The sequence below is a fragment of the Triticum aestivum genome, chromosome 5D, assembly GCF_018294505.1.
Source record: "Triticum aestivum cultivar Chinese Spring chromosome 5D, IWGSC CS RefSeq v2.1, whole genome shotgun sequence".
NCBI classification, from domain to species: domain Eukaryota; kingdom Viridiplantae; phylum Streptophyta; class Magnoliopsida; order Poales; family Poaceae; genus Triticum; species Triticum aestivum.
The window spans coordinates 25229457-25252877 of NC_057808.1; the positions used below are offsets into that span (position 1 = coordinate 25229457).

General features: G+C 50.8%; 1 pseudogene; it reads left to right on the top strand.

Moving 5' to 3' along the window:
* Positions 1–2356: 2356 nt before the first annotated feature.
* On the top strand, positions 2357–23421 carry LOC123124150 (probable glutathione S-transferase GSTU6; annotated as a pseudogene).

Below are 23421 nucleotides of genomic sequence, written 5' to 3' on the forward strand. Positions count from 1 at the left end.
TGAAACAGGGGAGGGAGTCGGTCCTCTTCCCCACTCCTCTTGAACGAGAGAGAAATCGTGGACCATTGGATCTGAGCATCCAACGGCCGCGCCTTCTTTCACCTTCCTCCCTATTTACGAAGTTCAACACGGCGGCGGCGGCGTTCCGGCATCCTGTGTGTCAGGACCTCCACAGACGAAACTGAAGATCTGAACACTTATATTGTAGCGAGATCGTTTTTCGGTTCCATTGGCATCCTCACTCGTCTGATCTGCATCTGGCGGCTTCCGTCGCTTCATACCGATTCGCAACGGCCAGCTACTTCTGGCCACAGATCTCCTATCTAACGGCTGCCAGACGCCAAGCGGTCACTATTCACTTTTCCAACAAGATCACTTTAGCTTTACTGCTTTTATCATTTTGTAGCTACTTTTTTAAGGGACACTTTGTTGCTACTTTCTTTAGCTATTAAAAGCATCTCCGACAGCCGCGCGATATAAGCGTCGCGCTGGAAAATACAGATTTTAGCGCGTGCACAGCCGCTCCGGGCACTCCAGCGGAGGCGCAAAAAACGCGTGCGCGGCATAAGTAGTTCAGCGCGCTGGGCGAAACGGCATCGCGCGCCTCTTATTTCGTGCGCCCGCTTCCGCGCGCTGCACACTCGAGCGCCCGCGCTGCACCCACTCCGCCACACCGCTTTCACCCCGCCCGCGTCGCCGCCAGCGAATTCATCCGATGGACGGGCGCGCCGACATCCCCCTCTCCCCTTCCTACACCCGCGACCCCTCCGCCGCCGCTGCCGGCGCAAACCCTAGCGCGGGGAGCTTTGGTTTCGCCTCCGCCGGTGCTCCTCCAAGCACCGATCTTGCGCGCGGCCTTTTCATGGCGCCACAGACGACCTCGGCGGCGGGTGGCGTCGCGCCGGCACCCGCCGTGAAAGCCACGTGCCCCCCTCTCGAAGCTCCCGAATGCGGCGCAGGCGAAGGCGGGTAAGGTGTCCGGGAAGAAGAACAAGGTTGCGGACGACTCCTCTAGGCGGTCGAAGAAGAAGTTGATCGGGTCTGACGCGGCGGGCGCGTTCGAATGCTCCATATTCATCACATATTTAGGCCGGGCTAGATACGAGAGGTGCCGATCAGCCCGAAGGTTTGAAACCCGTTTGAGACGCCCATCATTTTCGTGACCGTGCGGTTCGCCCAGCGTTTTTTTAATGATAATACGTGTCTCATTCATATCACAAAGAACAATGTACAAGTCACGTAAAGACCAATATGACAAAACTAAAAAGGTAGCAGAACATCTCTGAGCTTGATAGCAACGTCCGTCACTTGCCTTCGGCACGACCACAACAGCCACCGAAGAAAAGAACGACGAATCACCTCTTCACCCACCCAGCGTTTGGGGCAGTTTTATCGACTGTATCAGGTTATATAGTGTACATAAGGTAAGCACGATACGAGACGTCACAGGTCACACGATACTATTAGTTTATACTATCGTTCTACCCGGTGTTTCTTCTTAAAAAAGGTTACCCGTGATTTATCTTGCACAGCACGAGACGACGAGACGTGACACGATACTATTAGTTTATACTATATATGAGACGAGACGGTGAGATGCAAACTATAGACATCGGCTTGACGCAGAGGAATGGTGGTGCAGCGACGACTGACATCGCATGTAGCTGCTAGGATCTTGGAAAAGTGGTGGTGACAGCGTTTGAGTGATGTGATGATGGTGCTACTCGAGCACCTGGTCTCGAGCTTCAGGATGAAAGCCTAGGCGACCCGAGTTGGTCATGCCTAGCAATGGCGATGTTTTTCATCGTTACCTTGTTGAAGGCATTGCTTGGATATGTTTGGACTATTTCTTCATGGTGAAAACCTAGATTCCGATCTTGAGTGGTTGAATCCGGTGACGGCGGCTATTGAGCGCCGCTCCCTTCTTGAAGGCGTTGTTGTTGAAGAACTTTGTCGCTCGTGTGGTGTCATGAGATGGTTGGTGCGGATATGGTCATTGATGTAGTTTGCCAATTGTGGATCTGATCTCTTTGATGTCTTTTATTCGTCTACGCATAGATTTGGTCTTATATGACTTTGCTATTTGGCGGCGTGTTTTTGTGTGCGTGTGTTAGTGTTGGCTGTGTGCATTCTAGATATGCAGAGGCCGGGTGTTCTCATTGCGTCTGTATCCTCTTAATGCTTCATTTTAAGTTAATAAAATTTACCCTTTGTCGAAAAAATATATGAGTGATAGTAGGTACGTGCTTGGTCATTTTTGAGTCCTTAAAGTCAAAATAATCGATCAACAAGGCCGGCAATTAAGAAAGGAGCAATTTGAGGCTGTTTGAGCGAGTAGCAAAGCAGTAGGAAGGGAATGGCCGGCTGCGGAGAGGAGCTGAAACTGCTGGGCATGTGGGCGAGCCAGTTCGTGGTGCGGGTGCAGTGATGCAGATCCCGCTCCGCCTCAAGGGCTTCAGTGCATCTCTAGGAGACCCCGTATAATGCCGATTCGTATAAAGTGTTTACAGTTCGACGAAGATATGTTTTGCGGAGCTAAATCGTGCGCTGCAGAATAGACCCTGTATATGAAATTGCATAATTTAAAAAAAACTTTCGCGGGAGAAATTGCTGTTAGAAGGGAGAGAGAGGATTGGTGGAATTGTTTAATGTATTGCTTGAGCCTCGTGGGCATATATAGGAGTACAATGAACTACTTAAAGTACAAGACAAGACAGAACAAATCCTAGTCTATCTCGTCTTTCCTAATAATCAATATACTCAACATCCCCCGCAGTCACAACGGTAGCGACGCAGACGGTGAGACTAGAGAAGAATCCGAAGGCAAGCCGACAGACACCCCCACAGTCGTAACGGTCGATGCATCACGGAGTCGTGGCTGGAGTGGCAATCGACGAGGTTGCTCAAGCAAGGCGATAGCCCTTTGTGCCGTTTGTCGTGGTAGCCGAGAGTGTAGGTGGTGGAGCCGTGGTCGAGGTAGCCGTGCGAAGAATGCCGTGGTCGATGCCGAATCGGGGTAGCCGGTGTCGAGGAAGTCGCCGTGGAGCCATGAGTGCAAGGGGGCGCCTATTTAGTCACAGTTGCAGTAGTGTCGAAGTAGTGGTGCGTCGGGGAGAAGACGTTGTTGACGACGTGTCGTGCCGGGGTTGCCAAGCCCGGGGACATATCGTACGAAGGCACGCACCGGTGTTGCCAGCACCGGGCATGCGTAGACGGACGAAGACGAAGTTGACGAAGCGCCGCACCAGGCTTGCCAGGCCCGGGGACACGTCGTGGACGAAGGCAGACTTCGGTGTTGCCAGCACCGGGCATGCGTAGACGAGGGACCTGCACGAGCTGTACGCCATGTCGGAGAAGTCGGAGGGGCCAGCAGAGAAGAACTCGACGACGATTGCGGCGTCCATCGGCGCGGGACCGATGTCACCAACGGTGGTCAGAGTAGACGAAGTGGTCGGGATAGATGACGGCGACGCTGGTGACGGGCTGGTGCTTGGACGAAGACGGGACGGGCGGCGGCGGAAGCTATAGAGGTAGCGCGGCGGCGGCGGCGGACTGACGGCAGCGGCGGCGGCTAGGTTAGGAGTGCGGCGGCGGTGCTCGAAATAGGCGAAGAACCCTGACAGCATGACGAAGACCGGCGCGGACGGTGGCGTTCCCGCGCCAAGGGAGACGGCGCGGCGCATACCACGGGAGGTCGACGCACGGTGACGGCGGAGTGGACCGCGGGCTGCGGCGCTACGGCCCGAAGGGGCGACGCAGCGGCGGCAGGCAGGTCGGGGCAACGGCGGGAAGACCTCGGGGCGGCGGCGGGGACCGCGGGCCGCGACACTGCGGCCCGAAGGGGCGACGCAACGGCGGTTCGCGAGTCGGTGCAACCACGGGGACGGCCTCGGGGCGGCGGCCGGGACCGCGTATCGCGGCACTACGGCCCGAAGGGGCGACGCAGCGGCGACGCACGAGTCGATGCAGCCGCGAGGAGAACCACGGGGCGGCAGCGCTGCGGCCTGACGGGGCGACGCAGCGGCAGCCCGATGCTCGATCGACGGAGAGGCGCGGTACTCAGGACGATCTTCACGGGACCTGCGGAGGCACGCGTCACCAACGGGCCAGGTCGGTCGCGCGGCGTAGAGGAGGCGGATCGCGGTGGCGAGGGGGTGATCAAGCCGATCGCGCGCGAGGTCGGGGACGCCATGATACATCTCCAACGTATCTATAATTTTTGATTGCTCCATGCTATATTATCTACTGTTTTGGACATTATTGGGCTTTATTATTCACTTTTATATTATTTTTGGGACTAACCTATTAACCGGAGGCCCAGCCCAGAATTGCTGTTTTTTGCCTATTTCAGAGTTTCGCAGAAAAGGAATATCAAACGGAGTCCAAACAGAATAAAACCTTCGGGAACATGATTTTTAGGAAGATTATGATCCGGGAGACTTGGACCCTACGTCAGGAAACAAAAGAGGAGGCCACGAGGTAGGGGGCGCGCCCACCCCCCAGGGCGCGCCCTCCACCCTCGTGGGCCCCCTGTTGCTCCACCGACGTACTCCTTCCTCCTATATATACCTACGTACCCCCAAACGATCAGATACGGAGCCAAAAACGTAATTCCACCGCCACAACCTTATGTACCCACGAGATCCCATCTTGGGGCCTGTTTCGGAGCTCCGCCGGAGGGAGCATCCCTCACGGAGGGCTTCTACATCAACACCATAGCCTCTCCGATAAAGTGTGAGTAGTTTACTTCAGACCTTCGGGTCCATAGTTAGTAGCTAGATGGCTTCTTCTCTCTTTTTGGGTCTCAATACAATGTTCTCCCCCTCTCTCGTGGAGATCTATTCGATGTAATCTTCTTTTTCGGTGTGTTTGTTGAGACCGATGAATTGTGGGTTTATGATCAAGATTATCTATGAACAATATTTGAATCTTCTCTGAATTCTTTTATGTATGATTGGTTATCTTTGCAAGTCTCTTCGAATTATCAGTTTGGTTTGGCCTACTAGATTGATCTTTCTTGCAATGGAAGAAGTGCTTAGTTTTGGGTTCAATCTTGCGGTGTCCTTTCCTAGTGACAGTAGGGGCAGCAAGGCACGTATTGTATTGTTGCCATCGAGGATAACAAGATGGGGTTTTTATCATATTGCATGAATTTATCCCTCTACATCATGTCATCTTGCTTAAGGCGTTACTCTGTTTTCATGAACTTAATACTCTAGATGCATGCTGGATAGCGGTCGATGAGTGGAGTAATAGTAGTAGATGCAGGCAGGAGTCGGTCTACTTGTCTCGGACGTGATGCCTGTATACATGATCATACCTAGATATTCTCATAACTATGCTCAATTCTGTCAATTGCTCAACAGTAGTTCGTTCACCCACCGTAAAATACTTATGCTCTTGAGAGAAGCCACTAGTGAAACCTATGGCCCCCGGGTCTATTTTCCATCATATTAATCTCCCGACAACATGCTATTTCTGACGCCGTCTTTATTTTGCTTTCTTTACTTTGCTTCTTTATTACAAAAATACCAAAAATATTATCCTATCATATCTATCAGATCTCACTCTCGTAAGTGACCATGAAGGGATTGACAACCCCTTATCGCGTTGGTTGCGAGGATTTATTTGTTTTGTGTAGGTGCGAGGGACTTGCGCGTAGCCTCCTACTGGATTGATACCTTGGTTCTCAAAAACTGAGGGAAATACATACGCTACTTTGTTGCATCACCCTTTCCTCTTCAAGGGAAAACCAACGCAGTGCTCAAGAGGTAGCAAGAAGGATTTCTGGCGCCGTTGCCGGGGAGGTCTACGCAAAAATCAACATACCAAGTACCCATCACAACCCCTTATCTCCCGCATTACATTATTTGCCATTTGCCTCTCGTTTTCCTCTCCCTCACTTCACCCTTGCCGTTTTATTCGCCCTTTTTCTGTTTGTCTTTTCGTTTGACTTGATGTCTTTCTTGGCTCGTTTGCTCGCTTGGTTGAAATAGTTGAGTATTTATTCCTAAACAGAGAAGCTAAGATCTATGCATCCTCATCCGCTTGCTAATCTTTTTAAGAGATCCAAATATGATGAACCAATTGCTAGTGAGTTTTGTGCACTAGATTATCTTTATGAAGCTTTGCTTGAAATTTGTGAATCTAAAATTTGTGATGAAGAAATTTATGAGATTCACGATAGCTCCTTGAATAAAAAGCATAATTGCAATAATTTTATTATAAATTCTCTTGATGTCAGTTGTGCTAATATTATGCAAAACCCTAAGCTTGGGGATGCTAGTTTTGCTATGTCTACTACTTGTTGCAATGATCATGATTGGGGTGATAGTTCTTCTTCTAATTTTGAAAATTTATTTAAGCCCCATGATGAATATGAGATTGATAATAATGTTTGCAATAATATTGAAAGTGGTTTTGGAAGAGTGTCGACTTTAGATCCCACATATTTGGAGAATGTTCAGTCTTATGATATTTTTGATAAAAGTGGGTTTGGAGAGGTCATGACTTTAGTTAATGTTAATCCCACTATTTTGGAAGAGTGTCAACTTTGCATGCATGTGGATCATGTTGAGAATATTGTATGTGACAGTTATATTATTGAATTTGATAATGATCCTACATGTAATTATTATGAGAGAGGAAAATATTGTTATAGAAATTTTCATGTTACTAAATTACCTCTCGTTATGTTGAGATTGCTATTGTTCCTTTCCGCTTCCTTGCATATGCTAGTTTTTGCCTGCTACGATAATTTGTTTGCCTATAATATGCCTATGCATAGGAAGTATGTTAAACTTAGATGTGTTTGTCACGTGTTTTATGATCCTCTCTTTGTGCTTCAATTCTTGTCTTTCATGTGAGCATCATTAAAATTATCAATGCCTAGCTAAAAGGCTTTAAAGGAAAGCGCTTGTTGGGAGACAACCCAATATTTTTCCTTGCTGATTAGTAATAAATCTTTGTTCTAGCCTCTGGTTAGATGTGTTTTTGTGTTTTAATTACTGTTTGTGCCAAGTTAAACCTATAGGATCTTCTTAGATGATAGTTATTTGATCTTGCAGAAATTTCCAGAAACTTTCTGTTCACGAAAATAATTGTTAAAAATCACCAGAACGTGATAAAATAGTGATTCCAATTGATGCTGATCAATAAACAAATTGTCTAGGTCTTCCTATTTTGGCTGATTTTTTGGAGTTCCAGAAGTTTGCGTTAGTTACAGATTACTACAGACTATTCTGTTTTTGACAGATTCTGTTTTTCGTGTGTTGTTTGCTTATTTTGATGAATCTATGGCTAGTAAAATAGTTTATAAACCATAGAGAAGTTGGAATATAGTAAGTTTAACACCAATATAAATAAAGAATTAGTTCATTACAGTACCTTGAAGTGGTCTTTTGTTTTCTTTCGCTAACGGAGCTCACGAGATTTTCTGTTAAGTTTTGTGTTGTGAAGTTTTCAAGTTTTGGGTGAAAGATTTTGATGGACTATGGAACAAGGAGTGGCAAGAGCCTATGCTTGGGTATGCCCATGGCACCCCCAAGATAATCTAAGGACACCAAAAATCCAAAGCTTGGGGATGCCCCGGAAGGCATCCCCTCTTTCGGCTACTTCCATCGGTAACTTTACTTGGAGCTATATTTTTATTCACCACATGATATGTGTTTTGCTTGGAGTGTCTTGTATGATTTGAGTCTTTGATGTTTAGTTTACCACAATCATACTTGCTGTACACACCTTTTGAGAGAGTCATACATGATTTGGTATTTGTTAGAATACTCTATGTGCTTCGCTTATATCTTTTGAGCTATATAGTTTTGCTCTAGTGCTTCACTTATATCTTTTAGAGCACGGTGGTGGATTCGTTTTATAGAAACTATTGATCGCTCATGCTTCACTTAGATTATTTTGAGAGTCTTAAATAGCATGGTAATTTGCTTAAATAATCCTAATATGCTAAGCATACAAGATTTGTAAGAATTTTTATGAGTGTGTTGAATACTATGAAAAGTTTGATGCTTGATAATTGTTTTGAGACATGAAGATGGTGATATTAGAGTCATGCTAGTTGAGTAGTTGTGAATTTGAGAAATACTTGTGTTAAAGTTTGTGATTCCCGTAGCATGCACGTATGGTGAACCGTTATGTGATGAAGTCGGAGCATGATTTATTTATTGATTGTCTTCCTTATGAGTGGCGGTCGGGGACAAGCGATGGTCTTTTCCTACCAATCTATCCCCCTAGGAGCATGCGCGTAATACTTTTCTTTGATAACTTGTAGATTTTTGCAATAAGTATATGAGTTCTTTATGACTAATGTTGAGTCCATGGACTATATGCACCCTTCTTCCTTCCACCATTGCTAGCCTCTCTAATACCGCGCACTTTTCGCCGGTATCATACACCCACCATAAACCTTCCTCAAACCAGCCACCATACCTACCTATCATGGCATTTCCATAGCCATTCCGAGATATATTGCCATGCAACTTTCCACCGTTCCGTTTATTATGACACGCTCCATCATTGTCATATTGCTTTGCATAATCATGTAGTTGACATTGTATTTGTGGCAAAGCCACCATTCATAATTCTTTCATACATGTCACTCTTGATTCATTGCATATCCCAGTACACCGCCGGAGGCATTCATATAGAGTCATATTTTGTTCTAAGTATCGAGTTGTAATTGTTGAGTTGTAAGAAAATAAAAGTGTGATGATCATCATTTTTAGAGCATTGTCCCAAGTGAGGAAAAGGATGATGGAGACTATGATTCCCCCACAAGTCAGCATGAGACTCCGGACGAAAAAAAAGGCCATAAAAAAAGAGATAAAAGGCCCAAATAAAAAAATGAGAGAAAAAGAGAGAAGGGACAATGTTACTATCCTTTTACCACACTTGTGCTTCAAAGTAGCACCATGATCTTCATAATAGAGAGTCTCTCATTTTGTCACTTTCATATACTAGTGGGAATTTTTTTATTATAGAACTTGGCTTGTATATTCCAATGATGGGCTTCCTCAAAATGCCCTAGGTCTTCGTGAGCAAGCGAGTTGGATGCACACCCACTTAGTTTCCTTTGTTGAGCTTTCATATACTTATAGCTTTAGTGCATCCGTTGCATGGCAATCCCTACTCACTCACATTGATATCTATTGATGGGCATCTCCATAGCCCGTTGATACGCCTAGTTAATGTGAGACTATCTTCTCCCTTTTTGTCTTCTCCACAACCACCATTCTATTCCACATATAGTGTTATGTCCATGGCTCACGCTCATGTATTGCGTGAAGATTGAAAAAGTTTTGAAAATGTCAAAAGTATGAAACAATTGCTTGGCTTGTCATCGGGGTTGTGCATGATTTAAATACTTTGTGTGGTGAAGATAGAGCATAGCCAGACTATATGATTTTGTAGGGATAACTTTCGTTGGCCATGTTATTTTGAGAAGACATGATTGCTTGGTTATTATGCTTGAAGTATTATTATTTTTATGTCAATATTAAACTTTTGTCTTGAATCTTTCGGATCTGAATATTCATACCACAATTAAGAAGAATTATATTGAAATTATGCCAAGTAGCACTCCGCATCAAAAATTCTGTTTTTATCATTTACCTACTCGAGGACGAGCAGGAATTAAGCTTGGGGATGCTTGATGCGTCTCCAACGTATCTATAATTTTTGATTGCTCCATGCTATATTATCTACTGTTTTGGACATTATTGGGCTTTATTATTCACTTTTATATTATTTTTGGGACTAACCTATTAACCGGAGGCCCAGCCCAGAATTGCTGTTTTTTGCCTATTTCAGAGTTTCGCAGAAAAGGAATATCAAATGGAGTCCAAACAGAATGAAACCTTCGGGAACGTGATTTTTAGGAAGATTATGATCCGGGAGACTTGGACCCTACGTCAAGAAACAAAAGAGGAGGCCACGAGGTAGGGGGGCGCGCCCACCCCTCCAGGGCGCGCCCTCCACCCTCGTGGGCCCCTGTTGCTCCACCGACGTACTCCTTCCTCCTATATATACCTACGTACCCCCAAACGGTCAGATACAGAGCCAAAAACCTAATTCCACCGCCGCAACCTTCTGTACCCACGAGATACCATCTTGGGGCCTGTTCCGGAGCTCCGACGGAGGGGGCATCCATCACGGAGGGCTTCTACATCAACACCATAGTCTCACCGATGAAGTGTGAGTAGTTTACTTCAGACCTTCGGGTCCATAGTTAGTAGCTAGATGGCTTCTTCTCTCTTTTTGGATCTCAATACAATGTTCTCCCCCTCTCTTGTGGAGATCTATTCGATGTAATCTTCTTTTTGCGGTGTGTTTGTTGAGACCGATGAATTGTGGGTTTATGATCAAGATTATCTATGAACAATATTTGAATCTCCTCTGAATTCTTTTATGTATGATTGGTTATCTTTGCAAGTCTCTTCGAATTATTAGTTTGGTTTGGCCTACTAGATTGATCTTTCTTGCAATGGGAGAAGTGCTTAGCTTTGGGTTCAATCTTGCGGTGTCCTTTCCCAGTGACAGTAGGGGCAGCAAGGCACGTATTGTATTGTTGCCATCGAGGATAACAAGATGGGGTTTTTATCATATTGCATGAATTTATCCCTCTACATCATGTCATCTTGCTTAAGGCGTTACTCTATTTTCATGAACTTAATACTCTAGATGCATGCTGGATAGCGGTCGATGAGTGGAGTAATAGTAGTAGATGCAGGCAGGAGTCGGTCTACTTGTCTCGGACGTGATGCCTATATACATGATCATACCTAGATATTCTCATAACTATGCTCAATTCTGTCAATTGCTCAAAAGTAATTCGTTCACCCACCGTAAAATACTTATGCTCTTGAGAGAAGCCACTAGTGAAACCTATGGCCCTCGGGTCTATTTTCCATCATATTAATCTCCCGACAACAAGCTATTTCTGACGCCGTCTTTATTTTGCTTTGTTTACGTTGCTTCTTTATTACAAAAATACCAAAAATATTATCCTATCATATCTATCAGATCTCACTCTCGTAAGTGACCGTGAAGGGATTGACAACCCCTTATCGCGTTGGTTGCGAGGATTTATTTGTTTTGTGTAGGTGCGAGGGACTCACGCGTAGCCTCCTACTGGATTGATACCTTGGTTCTCAAAAACTGAGGGAAATACTTACGCTACTTTGCTGCATCACCCTTTCCTCTTCAAGGGAAAACCAACGCAGTGCTCAAGAGGTAGCACGCCGCTCGGTGGAGGAGTGGTGGCGGCGGACTCCGGGATGAGGCCGGCGACGACGGATGGCGTGAGACGTCGTGCGGACGTGCTTGTCAGCACTGGCACCCGGGCTGCCAAAGCAGTGCCGGCGCCCGGGCAGCGAGGCCCGAGCGACCAACATAGTAGCGGGACCCGAGCTGAGGTAGACGACAAGTCTGACGTAGTCAGCCCTACGCAGTCGAGGACGAGGCCGGTGAGGTAGACCGTCGGGCCGCCGTGCAGACACGACGGAGGGGGGTGACGTGGATCGATGGGCGGGCCGGCGCGCGAGCGACGGCTATGATTGGCCGTCGCATGGGCGAGGCCGCCGGGTCGGGGCGATGCAGGTGTCCCGGTCGGAGCAAGGCGGTGACGGCCGGCGCAGGGCGACGGGCAAACCGACACGCGGACGACGGCTGGCCCGGATGGGCCGCCTCGGCGCGCGTGGCCGCCGGGTCGAAGGAGAGGCCGGCTGGTCACGCCGGGGTCGGAGTAGAGGCGCATGGGAGTCGACAGCGGCAGTGGGCGATGCAAACCGATCAAGATTAGATCGGAAAACCAAAAAGAAAAATGCCGATCAAAACGGCCGGCAAGAGAGCGAAAAAACCCGGAGCAAGGGCTCGGGAAAAAGACTCTCTAGGGCAGCCGGCCTACACGGCCGGCGGACGAACCCTAGGTACGGGCGGCACGGCCCCCGGCGGCGGTCATGGAGGCCGGCCGCCACGGGGGCGGCACGCGGGTGCGGAAGCGGCGGCAGCTAGGGTTTGGATCGTGATTAGGCTGATACCATGTTACAAGGGAGAGAGAGGATTGGTGGAATTGTTTGATGTATTGCTTGAGCCTTGTTGTCATATATATAGGAGTACAATGATCTACTTGGAGTACAAGACAAGCCAGAACAAATCCTAGTCTATCTCGTCTTTCCTAATAATCAATATACTCAACAATTGCAACTACACTGATCATTCATAGTTCATCACATACTACATGATCATACATACTACATTCTACTACTACTACTAGAGGGGGGTGGAAGGGCTCGCGGCGACGAGGCCGAGGTCAATGTACCAAAATGGATGAGCTCACGGTCGAGGACGACGCGGTGGAGGAGCTCAGTCCTCCTCATCGGAGCTGACGAGATCGACGAACTTCTCCTTCTGCTCCTCGCGGATGCGCCGCCACTCCTCGTCCTTGTCCTTCGCGATGAGGTTGGCCACGACCGCCTGCTTGAACAGGAGGTCTTCGAGCTCCTCGTCGTGGCGGCGGCGCTCTGCCTCCTCGCGAAGCTCCGTTCGGCAATGGCGGTCGCGACCGCGTCGACATCGTCACCGATGTAATCTTCGGGCCTGATGACGCCTCGGTGCTCGATCTCCTCCGGCTCCTGCTTGACGGCGACGAGCTCGCGGTCCTCGGGCTCCTCCGCCCACTCCCTCTTCACGGGGAGAACCATCGCGCCGAAAGGGCCCCTCGCGGCGGAGGAAGGGTCCGCGGCCGAGGAGGGCGACTGTCGGTGTTAAAACCGGCGGATCTCGGGTAGGGGGTCCTGAACTGTGCGTCTAAGGCGGATGGTAACAGGAGGCGGGGGACACAATGTTTACCCAGGTTCAGGCCCTCTCGATGGAGGTAATACCCTACTTCCTACTTGATTGATCTTGATGATATGAGTATTACAAGAGTTGATCTACCACGAGATCGTAGAGGCTAAACCCTAGAAGCTAGCCTATGGTTATGATTGTTGTTGTCCTACGGACTAAACCCTCCGGTTTATATAGGCACCGGAGGGGGCTAGGGTTACACAGAGTCGGTTACAAGGGAGGAGATCTACATATCCGAATTGCCAAGCTTACCTTCCACGCAAAGGAGAGTCCCATCCAGACACGGGACGAAGTCTTCAATCTTGTATCTTCACAGTCCAATAGTCCGGCCAAAGTATATAGTCCGGCTGTCCGAGGACCCCCTCATCCAGCACTCCCTCAGTAGCCCCTGAACCAGGCTTCAATGACGATGAGTCCGGCGCGTAGATTGTCTTCGACATTGCAAGGCGGGTTCCTCCTCCGAATTCTCCATAGAAGATTTTGAACACAAGGATCATGTCCGGCTCTGCAAAACAAATTCCACATACCACCGTAGAGAGTATAATATCCCACAAATCTAATCTGTTGACAAATTTCATAGCATGACATCACGCCACGGCCCGATCTTATTCGAACCGTTTTTCTCAACCAGCTACTGCACATATTGTGAGGCGGTTTTATTGGCACGTCTTGTCGAAGCAGAGATCGTGTTCCCCTTATCACGGGATTCTCATAAATACAGGCGTGGGTAACCCAACCACGCCATCAATCACGGCGCTTGGGGAATAAGCGAGTTTACCAGGCAAGTGGGGAGGTGCACAGTTTCTACCGCCCTTATAAAGGGACAAGGACTCCTCTTTTTCACCCACGCCTTCTTCTTCCATGCCCAACTATTCTTGCGCACTCGAGCTCCAGCGCCCAAGTTCGCATCTGCTCCGCAAAACCACTCCAAACATGTCCGGAGTGGGAGGCAAGTGGATGGTCTCCTCTGTTACGGAGGAGGACATTACGAAGCTCCGGGAAGCCGGATACCTGGCCGCAGACATCGCTCATCGGCTCCCAGATGCGGGGCAGATCGTCCCTACTCCAGAACCCCACGAGAGGGTTGTATTTCTTACCCACTTCGTCCACGGGCTGGGATTTCCTCTCCATCCGTTTGTCTGTGGGCTCACGTTCTACTACGGGCTGGACTTCCATGATCTGGTCCCTAATTTCATCCTCAACTTCTCGGCGTTTATCGTCGTGTGCAAGGCCTTCCTCCGCATCAAGCCCCACTTCGGCCTGTGGCTGAAGACCTTCAACGTGAAACCGAAGGTAGTGGTCGGCCAGCAAGCGGAGTGCGGAGGCGCCACGGTGAGCAAAATGCCCAACGTCACCTGGCTCGAAGGCTCCTATGTGGAGACCGTGAAGGGGTGGCAATCGGGGTGGTTCTACATCACCGAGCCGTGCGACACCAACTGGGTGGCGGCCCCCAAATTTTGATACGGCATCCCCATGCGGCTCACCTCCTGGAAAGAGAAGGGCCTATCCTGGGGCTCGTCGGCGGAGCTGACCAGACTCCAAAACTGTGTTAAAAACATGGTAAGCAAGAAAATCAAGCTTGTCAACGTGGCCCAAGTCATGCTCTTCCGCCGGATCCTCCCGTGTCAAAGACGGGCATTCAATATGTGGGAGTTCGACCTGGCTAAGCACCAGACGCTGCGAGAGCTTTTCGACACGACGCACCAAGACATCTGGAAGGGGTTGTTGAAGTCCGCCGAGGTACCTCCTCCCCTTACCGAGGATCGCGGACTCAGCGCAAAGCGCCCTGCCAATCTGGTAAGCTCCTTATATCTCATGAGATATTCCTTTTCCCAGTATAATCATGTGAGGGATCTAAATCCCCACGCCATTATAACAGGACTGGGTAGCGACAGCGGAGCTGATCGATTGTCCGGCTCCACTGCCCGAAGATCCAGCAATAGCTCTCTTAACGGAGATGCTGGTTCCGGCGCCCTATGAGGTGCCGGAGAAGAAGGCCAAGAAGAAGGCCGAGGGGACCAGGAAAGGTCTCCGGCGCAAGGTTGTATCGGACTCATCATCCGAGAACACCGAGGCGCACTCCTCCCACGAAAACGAGGAGGAGGAAGAAGAAAGCCCCCCCCCCACTAACCGGGGGGACAAGAAAAGGAAGGTCGCCCCATCTGGGGAGGCCGAAGGGTCGAAGAAGGGAAGAACCCTCCCTCCGGACCACTCCACAATGGCCGCTTATAGCGACGAGGAGTGGTTGCCCAGGGACAAGCCCTTGGCGAAGTCGTAAGTATCCGGATACTATAATAGTTCTGGTACGTTATGTTTTATTGCTTCTTATATCATGTCAAACGTGATCGTGCAGTCCGTCCAAACCCCACATCGACGTATCCTCTTCGGATGAGTCTTTGGCCCCGTCGGCGATGAACAGCGATTCGCTCCCGGCAGCCACCTCCCCCCGGCCCACGGACGACACCGAGGTGTTGTCTCAGAGGATACCGGCCCAAGGGGAGATGATTCTGGGGGCGCCCCAAGGCGACATCCCAGACGCCGGGCGTGTGGGGGGTAAGACTCCCATGGGTTCTGATGACGGGGGCCGCAGCAAGCCTGGCCCCCGGCCGGATACTGCGCCGGAACCTTCAGTGGTTCCGGATTCTGACAGGCGACCCCTCACGAAGGGGGGCGAGCCGTCTGTGCCGATGGCCTCTGTCCATCCAGAGGCATCGGACAACTTGCTGGAAGCGCTTCGAGGCGCTTCCATTGACGAAGAGCACCGCGCCATCATGAGTGCGGTGGTCGAGAAAATTCGGTCCGCCAAAAGCGGATTGACCGAAGCCTGTGCGAGCCTCCTAACGGGCTTTGAGGTAAGTAATCAACTTATGAGAAAATATCACAGTATAGACAGTAACCCCTGATGCTCTGTTTGGTGTTCGGAAAGAAAGGCCGAACAGAGGATCAAATAATAATCACAGGAGTCTAATCAGAATATGTCCATGTGAATAAGCAGGCTTCGGTACTTGCCGCTGCCGCTCATACTGCGGAGGTCTCCGCACTGAAGCAGGACCTTGAGCGGTCCGAGGAAGAGCTCGGCCTTGCCAAGAGGCAGCTCGAAGAGAACAAAGGTAAGTGATACCACGTCTGTATGTTGATAAAAAAAAGAAGGTGGTTGTTAGATCATAGGATCATCATGAATTTGCTAGGGGCCCCGACCGAAGTGGCGGCCCTGAAGAAGGCGCTGTCCGAGGCCGAAAACAAAGCGGCCAAGGAGCGCACCGAGCGCGAGAAGCAAGAGGCCCGAGTCGGCGAGGTTCAGCAAGAGCTCCAGGATTTTGTCAAGAAATACAAGTCCTTGGAGCGTGACTGAAAGACGCAAGGGTCCGAGCTTGCGAAGGCCCTCGAGAACGCACAAAATGCCAAGGCCGAACCCAAAAGGCCCTCCAGGAGATTCAGGCGGTCAAGAACATAGCAGCGGGTAAGGCATTCATTATGCAAAGCAAGCATGTGAAGGAAACTTTCCTTTTACTTACCCGAATTCGGAGCTCTCCAGGAGCGTTCGCAGATCTGCCCCGCAGCGTATCGGAGGCCGCAGAGTTCTATCGGGCCAAGGAAGGGAGCTCAACGGAGAAATTGTTCTGGTCTCAGTATACTGGGACCGAACATCCGATGCCCTTGAGCGACCAGTTGAAGCAACTGGTCAAGCTTCACAAGGCGGCCGAACAGGCCATGAAGGGTCTCATAGCCCGGATGTGGCCAGGCGAGCCCCTGCTTGGCAGCTACTTTGGTCTGGTAAGGCGGCTTGTGGATGCCTGCCCATGGTTCGAAGTCATAAAGCGGTCCGTCTGCATTGAGGGTGCGCGCAGGGTCTTTGCCCGGGCAAAAGTGCACTGGCGAAGATGGACACCGAAAAGCTGGTGAAGGAGGGGCCGCCGGAGGGCAAGGAGCATCGCCACCCCGAAAAGTGTTATGACAGTGTCCTGAAGGGTGCTCGCCTTGTGGCAGAGGAATGTGCTAAGGATGTAATATTTGAATGAATGTACTCATGTGATCCTATAATATGAAAACGAGTTCATGTGCGCTATATAACGCTTGTTGATTTAAAATATTACCTTCTGTGCGGCCGTTTATAAAATCTGAGAGTTGGCGAGTCGTCGGCTTCTGCCCCCATGTAACTAGTACTGAGGTGTTCGGGATAAACCTGATCACTCTTTATCCCAGTGTTGGGTCCTTCGAAGGAGGTGTTCAGCGCAACGAACCAGGCAATCGGACTATAAAGATTTATCACTCTCACTTAGCCATATAGTCTACAATTTTAAATTTTGGCGAAGCCCCTAGTGTTCGGAAGGCCGAACTTGGGGCGTTATATACGCCTAAATCGGACAAGGCCGACTCCTCGCCCGAAGCGGAAAAAATCTTTAAGGATTTGAGACCTCTCGAACAGCGACCAGCTCTCGCCGCATCATGACAGTCAGTTTTCGGCTTTCTCTACTGAGGTGCTCGTCCGGAAGAACCGGGACACAATCGCAGTAGTTCTCCCAGTGCTACCTTAGCCGATATAGCGGAACGTAAGGTACCAAAACATGGGAGCCGGGCAAACCCAACTATTGACCAAAGACATGATTCGAAGCTGATGCATATAATGCTATAAGTTCGGGGTGCCGCACTGTCGAAAGTGTTCGGACTTTTCTTGCCGTGTTATGGGGTACAATGAAGCCCCTGGCGTACTAGACGTACCATAATGTACGGGTGCAATGTGTCGTAAATAAGCAGACAAAGGAAAAAAGGATGAAGAAATGTAATAACAAGCTAACGTTGTATATTGGTATTAAATGATACGTCAAAGCGTATGTATACAAGTAGTGCAATAAGCAAAAAATAGGACTATTTGACATGTCCTATCCAAGGGCAAGCTGCGTGTGGGTATGTAAAACAGGTATAGCGATCGTTACCAGAGACCACCTGGGGATTCCCTTGTACGTCAAAGCTTCTTGCTTCCTTGGTGCTTCCCTCCCATGATGGGTCCGATAATCAGGCTATCGGAAAGGGCCTCTAGAGAATAGGGTCCTGAAAGGAAGAAAATGATAAAGATATACTGGTCCTGAGGTGGTTGAGCCGCATTGTGGGCCGTGCCATAGCCGTGCCTCCGCCTATGCCCATGGTATCTTGAGTGCGTAATTATGTACGCGCGGCACAAATTTCGCCACTTGACTGGGACTAGGACGGAGGCCGAATTGCTAGGCGAGCTCTGAACGTGCCTGGCGATCCTGTTGCAGGGTACTCCGGACTCGCTTGAAGGTGTCCGGGGGCTTGTTCGCTGAAATGGCGGTTGGCCACGGAAGGCTGCTTTGCACTTTTGCTGCAAGGGCAGCGGTGTGCTCCTCCGTACGAAGCGAGCGTTCTGTGTTTCCATTAACTGTTATAACCCCACGAGGTCCTGGCATTTTGAGCTTGAGGTACGCGTAATGCGGTACCGCGTTGAATCTGGCGAATGCGGTTCGTCCGAGCAGTGCGTGATAGCCACTGCGAAAGGGGACGATATCGAAGATTAACTCCTCGCTTCGGAAGTTGTCCGGAGATCCGAAAACCACTTCCAGTGTGATTGAGCCCGTGCAACAGGCCTCTACACCTAGCATGACACCTTTAAAGGTGGTTTTGGTCGGTTTGATCCTCGAGGGGTCTATACCCATTTTGCGCACTGTATCCTGATAGAGAAGGTTCAGGCTACTGCCACCATCCATAAGGACTCTAGTGAGGTGAAATCCGTCAATTATGGGGTCAAGGACCAATGCGGCAGAACCGCCATGACGGATACTGGTGGGGTGGTCCCTGCGATCGAACGTGATCGGACAAGAAGACCATGGGTTGAACTTTGGGGCGACTGGCTCCATCGCATAGACGTCCCTTAGTGCACGCTTCCGTTCCCGCCTGGGGATATGGGTTGCGTATATCATGTTCACCGTTTTCACTTGGGGAGGAAATTTCTTCTGTCCTCCTGTGTTCGGCAGCCGGGGCTCCTCCTCGTCGTTGCTATGCAGCCCCTTTTCCTTGTTTTCGGCGTTCAACTTGCCGGCCTGTTTGAACACCCAGCATTCTCTGTTGGTGTGGTTGGCTGGCTTATCAGGGGTGCCGTGAATTTGACACGAGCGATCGAGTATGCGGTCCAAACTGGACGGGCCCGGATTGCTTCTTTTGAACGGCTTTTTCCACTGACCGGATTTAGAGCCACTGAATCTGGCATTAACTATCGTGTCTTCGGCGTTGTCACTGTTGTTGCGGCGCTTGTGTCTGTTGCGACGTGGCCTGTCGTTGCTATCTTTGGCATCTGAATTGCCAGGGTTTCTTGATGTATTGTTGCTACGAGCCAGCCAGCTGTCCTCGGCCGCACAAAAGCGAGTCATGAGTGTCGTGAGGGCTGCCATGGACTTCGGCTTCTCTTGGCCGAGGTGTCGGGCGAGCCACTTGTCACGGATGTTATGCTTGAATGCTGCTAAGGCCTCGGCATCCGGACAGTCGACAATTTGGTTCTTTTTAGTTGGGAACCGAGTCCAGAATTTCCTGGCTGATTCACCGGGCTGTTGGGTTATATGACTCAAGTCATCAGCATCCGGTGGTCGCACATAAGTGCCCTGGAAGTTGTCAAGGAATGCGTCTTCCAAATTCTCCCAACTGCCAATGGAGTTTGTCGGCGGGCTATTCCGCCAATGCCGAGTTGTTCCTTTGAGTTTTAGCGGGAGGTACTTGATGGCATGTAGATCGTCACCGCGGGCCATGTGGATGTGGAGGAGGAAATCTTCAATCCATACTGCGGGGTCTGTTGTACCATCATATGATTCAATGTTCACGGGTTTAAAATCTTATGGGAATTCGTGATCCATTACTTCGTCAGTGAAGCATAGGGGGTGTGCGGCGCCTCTGTGCCGGGCTATGTCACGACGCAGTTCATACGAGTCTTGTCTGCTGTATTCGGCCCGGCCGGATTTGCTTTTAGTATATCCGGCGTGACGATCGTCGTCACGCATTGGGGCGCGCCCCCGTGAGCCGTAGATCGATCTTGTATGTCCTGCTTTGTTTTCCAATACTTTTCGCAGGTCCTGCGTGTTGCCCCGGGCCTTGGTGTTTTTGGTAGGCTGGCGACGGGGTGCGGGCTGGACTTCGGGCTGATATGCCGCTCTGTCTCGGCCATGAGGTGGCCAGTCCGCCGCATCATGCACTGGAAGCGTAGGCTTTAATGCTTCCTCCTCGAGTTGGGGTAGCAACCTGCTCTTTGGGTAACTTTTAGTTGGGCACTCGAGTTCGTATTCCTTGGCCGCCAGGACCTCGGTCCATCTATCCGCTAGCAGATCTTGGTCAGCTTGAAGCTGTTGTTGCTTTTTCTTCAGGCTTTTTGCTGTGGCTATAAGCCGGCGCTTGAAGCGCTCCTGCTCGACAGGATCCTCAAGCACGATAAATTCTTCATCATCGAGGCTCACCTCGTCTTCGGAGAGAGGCATGTAATTGTCATCCTCTGATTCTCCGTCTGCTGCCTGTTCCTTAGGGCTAGTTTGCCCATCCTCCTGCTCAAAGCCTGGCTGGAGGGGATTGTCTTCGTCTTCGGCACTATCTACAGCGTTGTTGTCTCTTGTGCCGGTATCGCTGCCTTTGCCATGGCGGGGCTTAGAGTGGCGCCGATGACGCCGTTGCTTAGATTGCTTCTCGAGGGGATTATCCTCCGTTGCCTTATTGCCATCGCTTTCTTTGGGGGTATCCACCATGTATATATCATATGATGATGTGGCAGTCCAGCGCCCTGTGGGCGGTGGTTCCTGTTCGTCTCTTGCATCGTCGTCAGTACCGACGATGTCTTCGGAGCCGAAATCGAGCATGTCGGTAAAGTCGTCGACAGTGGCTATTAAGGGCCAGTTTGGTTCTTGTCCTGGTGCCAACTGACCTGGCCTAGAGTATGCCTGGCTGTAGCATGTTATTCGTTTGGTTAGTGTCCTGGGAGTGCCTGGGATAGCCTGGCCTGAGTGCCGAAAATATTAGTTAGCCTGGCAGAAGAATCCAGGCAGATTGTTAGCCTCGTCCAGGCGCAAGGGAACCGGCGCCTGGTGGCCACAAATCGCTGCCTGGGATACTAACCACAGCAGTATTTCTCGATGGACAAGATCATAAATTGATTTTTTAAACTAGAGATAGCTTCCCAGGCCAGGTAAGCATCCAAACATCTGTCCGCCTGGGCTGCCTGACCAGGCAGAATTTCATCGAGATTTGAAGGCCACACCAGGCAGGACTTTTGGCCAGGCATGGTATTGTGGATGCGAACCAAACTTACCCTAAGTGGGTGGTGGGTGGGGAACAAATTTCTTCGTCGTCCGCCTCCCACCCAAGCCGGACATAGTTCGGCCAAGGATCTCCTGACAAGGAGAGAGACCTTAATGAATTTAGCACGTCGCCCAGGGGCGAGTGCTGAAAGATATCCGCGGAGGAGAACTCCATGATCGGTGCCCAATCAGATTCGATAGGCACGGACGCAGGAGGTTCAGAGCCAGTGGCCGGGGATGAATCCAAGTGTCCGGCAACACAGGTCTCATAGGAGGTGAAGTCAGCATTCGGCTCTATCGCCGCTGAGTGTACGGCCTCCGTGGCGGGGTCCATCCACCCGTCCTCGGACGGCGCGATCTGCTCCGGATTGAGGGCCGGAGCGGCCACAGGTGTGATCTTCTGAACACCGTCCGACGGCAGAGCTAGGTCATGCTCATCGTGACTGTGCGGCGCACCTGACATGGGCTCGAATCCGTCGAAGATCCAGTCTCCGCGGATGTCAGCGGTATAGTTCAAGCTTCCAAACCTGACCTGGTGGCCAGGGGCGTAGCTCTCGATCTGCTCCAGATGGCCAAGTGAGTTGGCCCGTAGTACGAAGCCGCCAAATACGGAGATCTGTCCGGGGAGGAAAACCTCACCCTGGATCACATCACTGTCGATGATCGAAGGGGCCATCAAGCCTTTATGGTGACGGCACAGTGGAACTCTCAATGAAAGCACCAATGTCGGTGTCAAAACCGGCGGATCTCGGGTAGGGGGTCCCGAACTGTGCGTCTAAGGCGGATGGTAACAGGAAGCGGGGGACACAATGTTTACCCAGGTTTGGGCCCTCTTGATGGAGGTAATACCCTACTTCCTGCTTGATTGATCTTGATGATATGAGTATTACAAGAGTTGATCTACCACGAGATCGTAGAGGCTAAACCCTAGAAGCTAGCCTATGGTTATGATTGTTGTTGTCCTATGGACTAAAACCTCCGGTTTATATAGTTACCGGAGGGGGCTAGGGTTACACAGAGTCGGTTACAAGGGAGGAGATCTACATATCCGAATTGCCAAGCTTGCCTTCCACGCAAAGGAGAGTCCCATCCGGACACGGGACGAAGTCTTCAATCTTGTATCTTCACAGTCCAACAGTCCAGCCAAAGTATATAGTCCGGTTGTCCAAGGACCCCCTAATCGAGGACTCCCTCAGTGACCGCCCGAGCCGGCGGTCGTACTCCTCCGTCTCGCGAGGAGGAGCCTTGAAGGTGGCTCGAGGCCCTGGTTCGTCCACTTCCACACCGCGTGCTTCCTCACGCCGTCCGCGCGGACACACCACTCGTGGTCGGGGTCGCGGCTGCCACTGGAGTTGCGGCCAGAGCTCCACATATGGCCCCACATGGCGCTTGGAGGCGGAAGAGGGCTCACCGGTGGTGAGGAATGCGAGGGGGAGAGTGGGGAAACACGGCGGCGGGGGATAGGGTTTCAACCCGTATCTGCCCTGCGAACCCATAGGATCGGACGACTATACGGGCTCTATTCTGGCCAGAAAATTGGGCCGAGCCCGTATACTCGCTGGAATTATACGGCTTCGCGCGTTATACGGGTTCTACTAGAGATGCTCTTAGCCACGAGTACGTGGAGGAGGACCTGCAGAACAAGGGTGAGTTGCTCCTGAGGTCCAACCCTGTCCACGGCGGCAAGGTGTCGATGTTCATCCACAACGGCAAGCCTGTCTGCGAGTCGTCCGTCATCCTGTGGTACATCGACGACGCCTTCTCCGGCGCCGGGTCCTCCCTCCTCCCCGCCGACGACCCCTACGGCCGAGCCGTCGCTCTCTTCTGGGCCGCTTTCGTCGACGATATGGTAGGTGCATACATAATGCTTGCTACCTCAACCCAGATGGCCGCGTTCATGTATATACCGTTTTCAGTGCAGCTGTTGAAGGTGCGGAGCCAGACGTTGAGAGGCGAGACAGGCGAGGAGAAGGAGGAGGGGAGGAAGAAGCCGGCCGTGGCCATGGAAACCTTGGAGTGGGTGTTGAGGGATTCCAAGGCGAGGTTCTTCAGCGGCAGGGACGAACCCGGTTACTTGGACATCGTGATCGGTGGCCTCCTTGCCTCGATGCGTGCATCGGAGGAGATGGGTGGGCTCCAGACCACTCCTGGCCGCATGGGCGGAGCTCTTCTGCGCGCTGGACGCGGTGGAGCCGGTCATGCGGAGCGTCGAGAGGCTCGTCGGTATGCCGAGGCGATGTAGCTGCCTCGCACCACCGTGTCCAGCACCACCAACTGA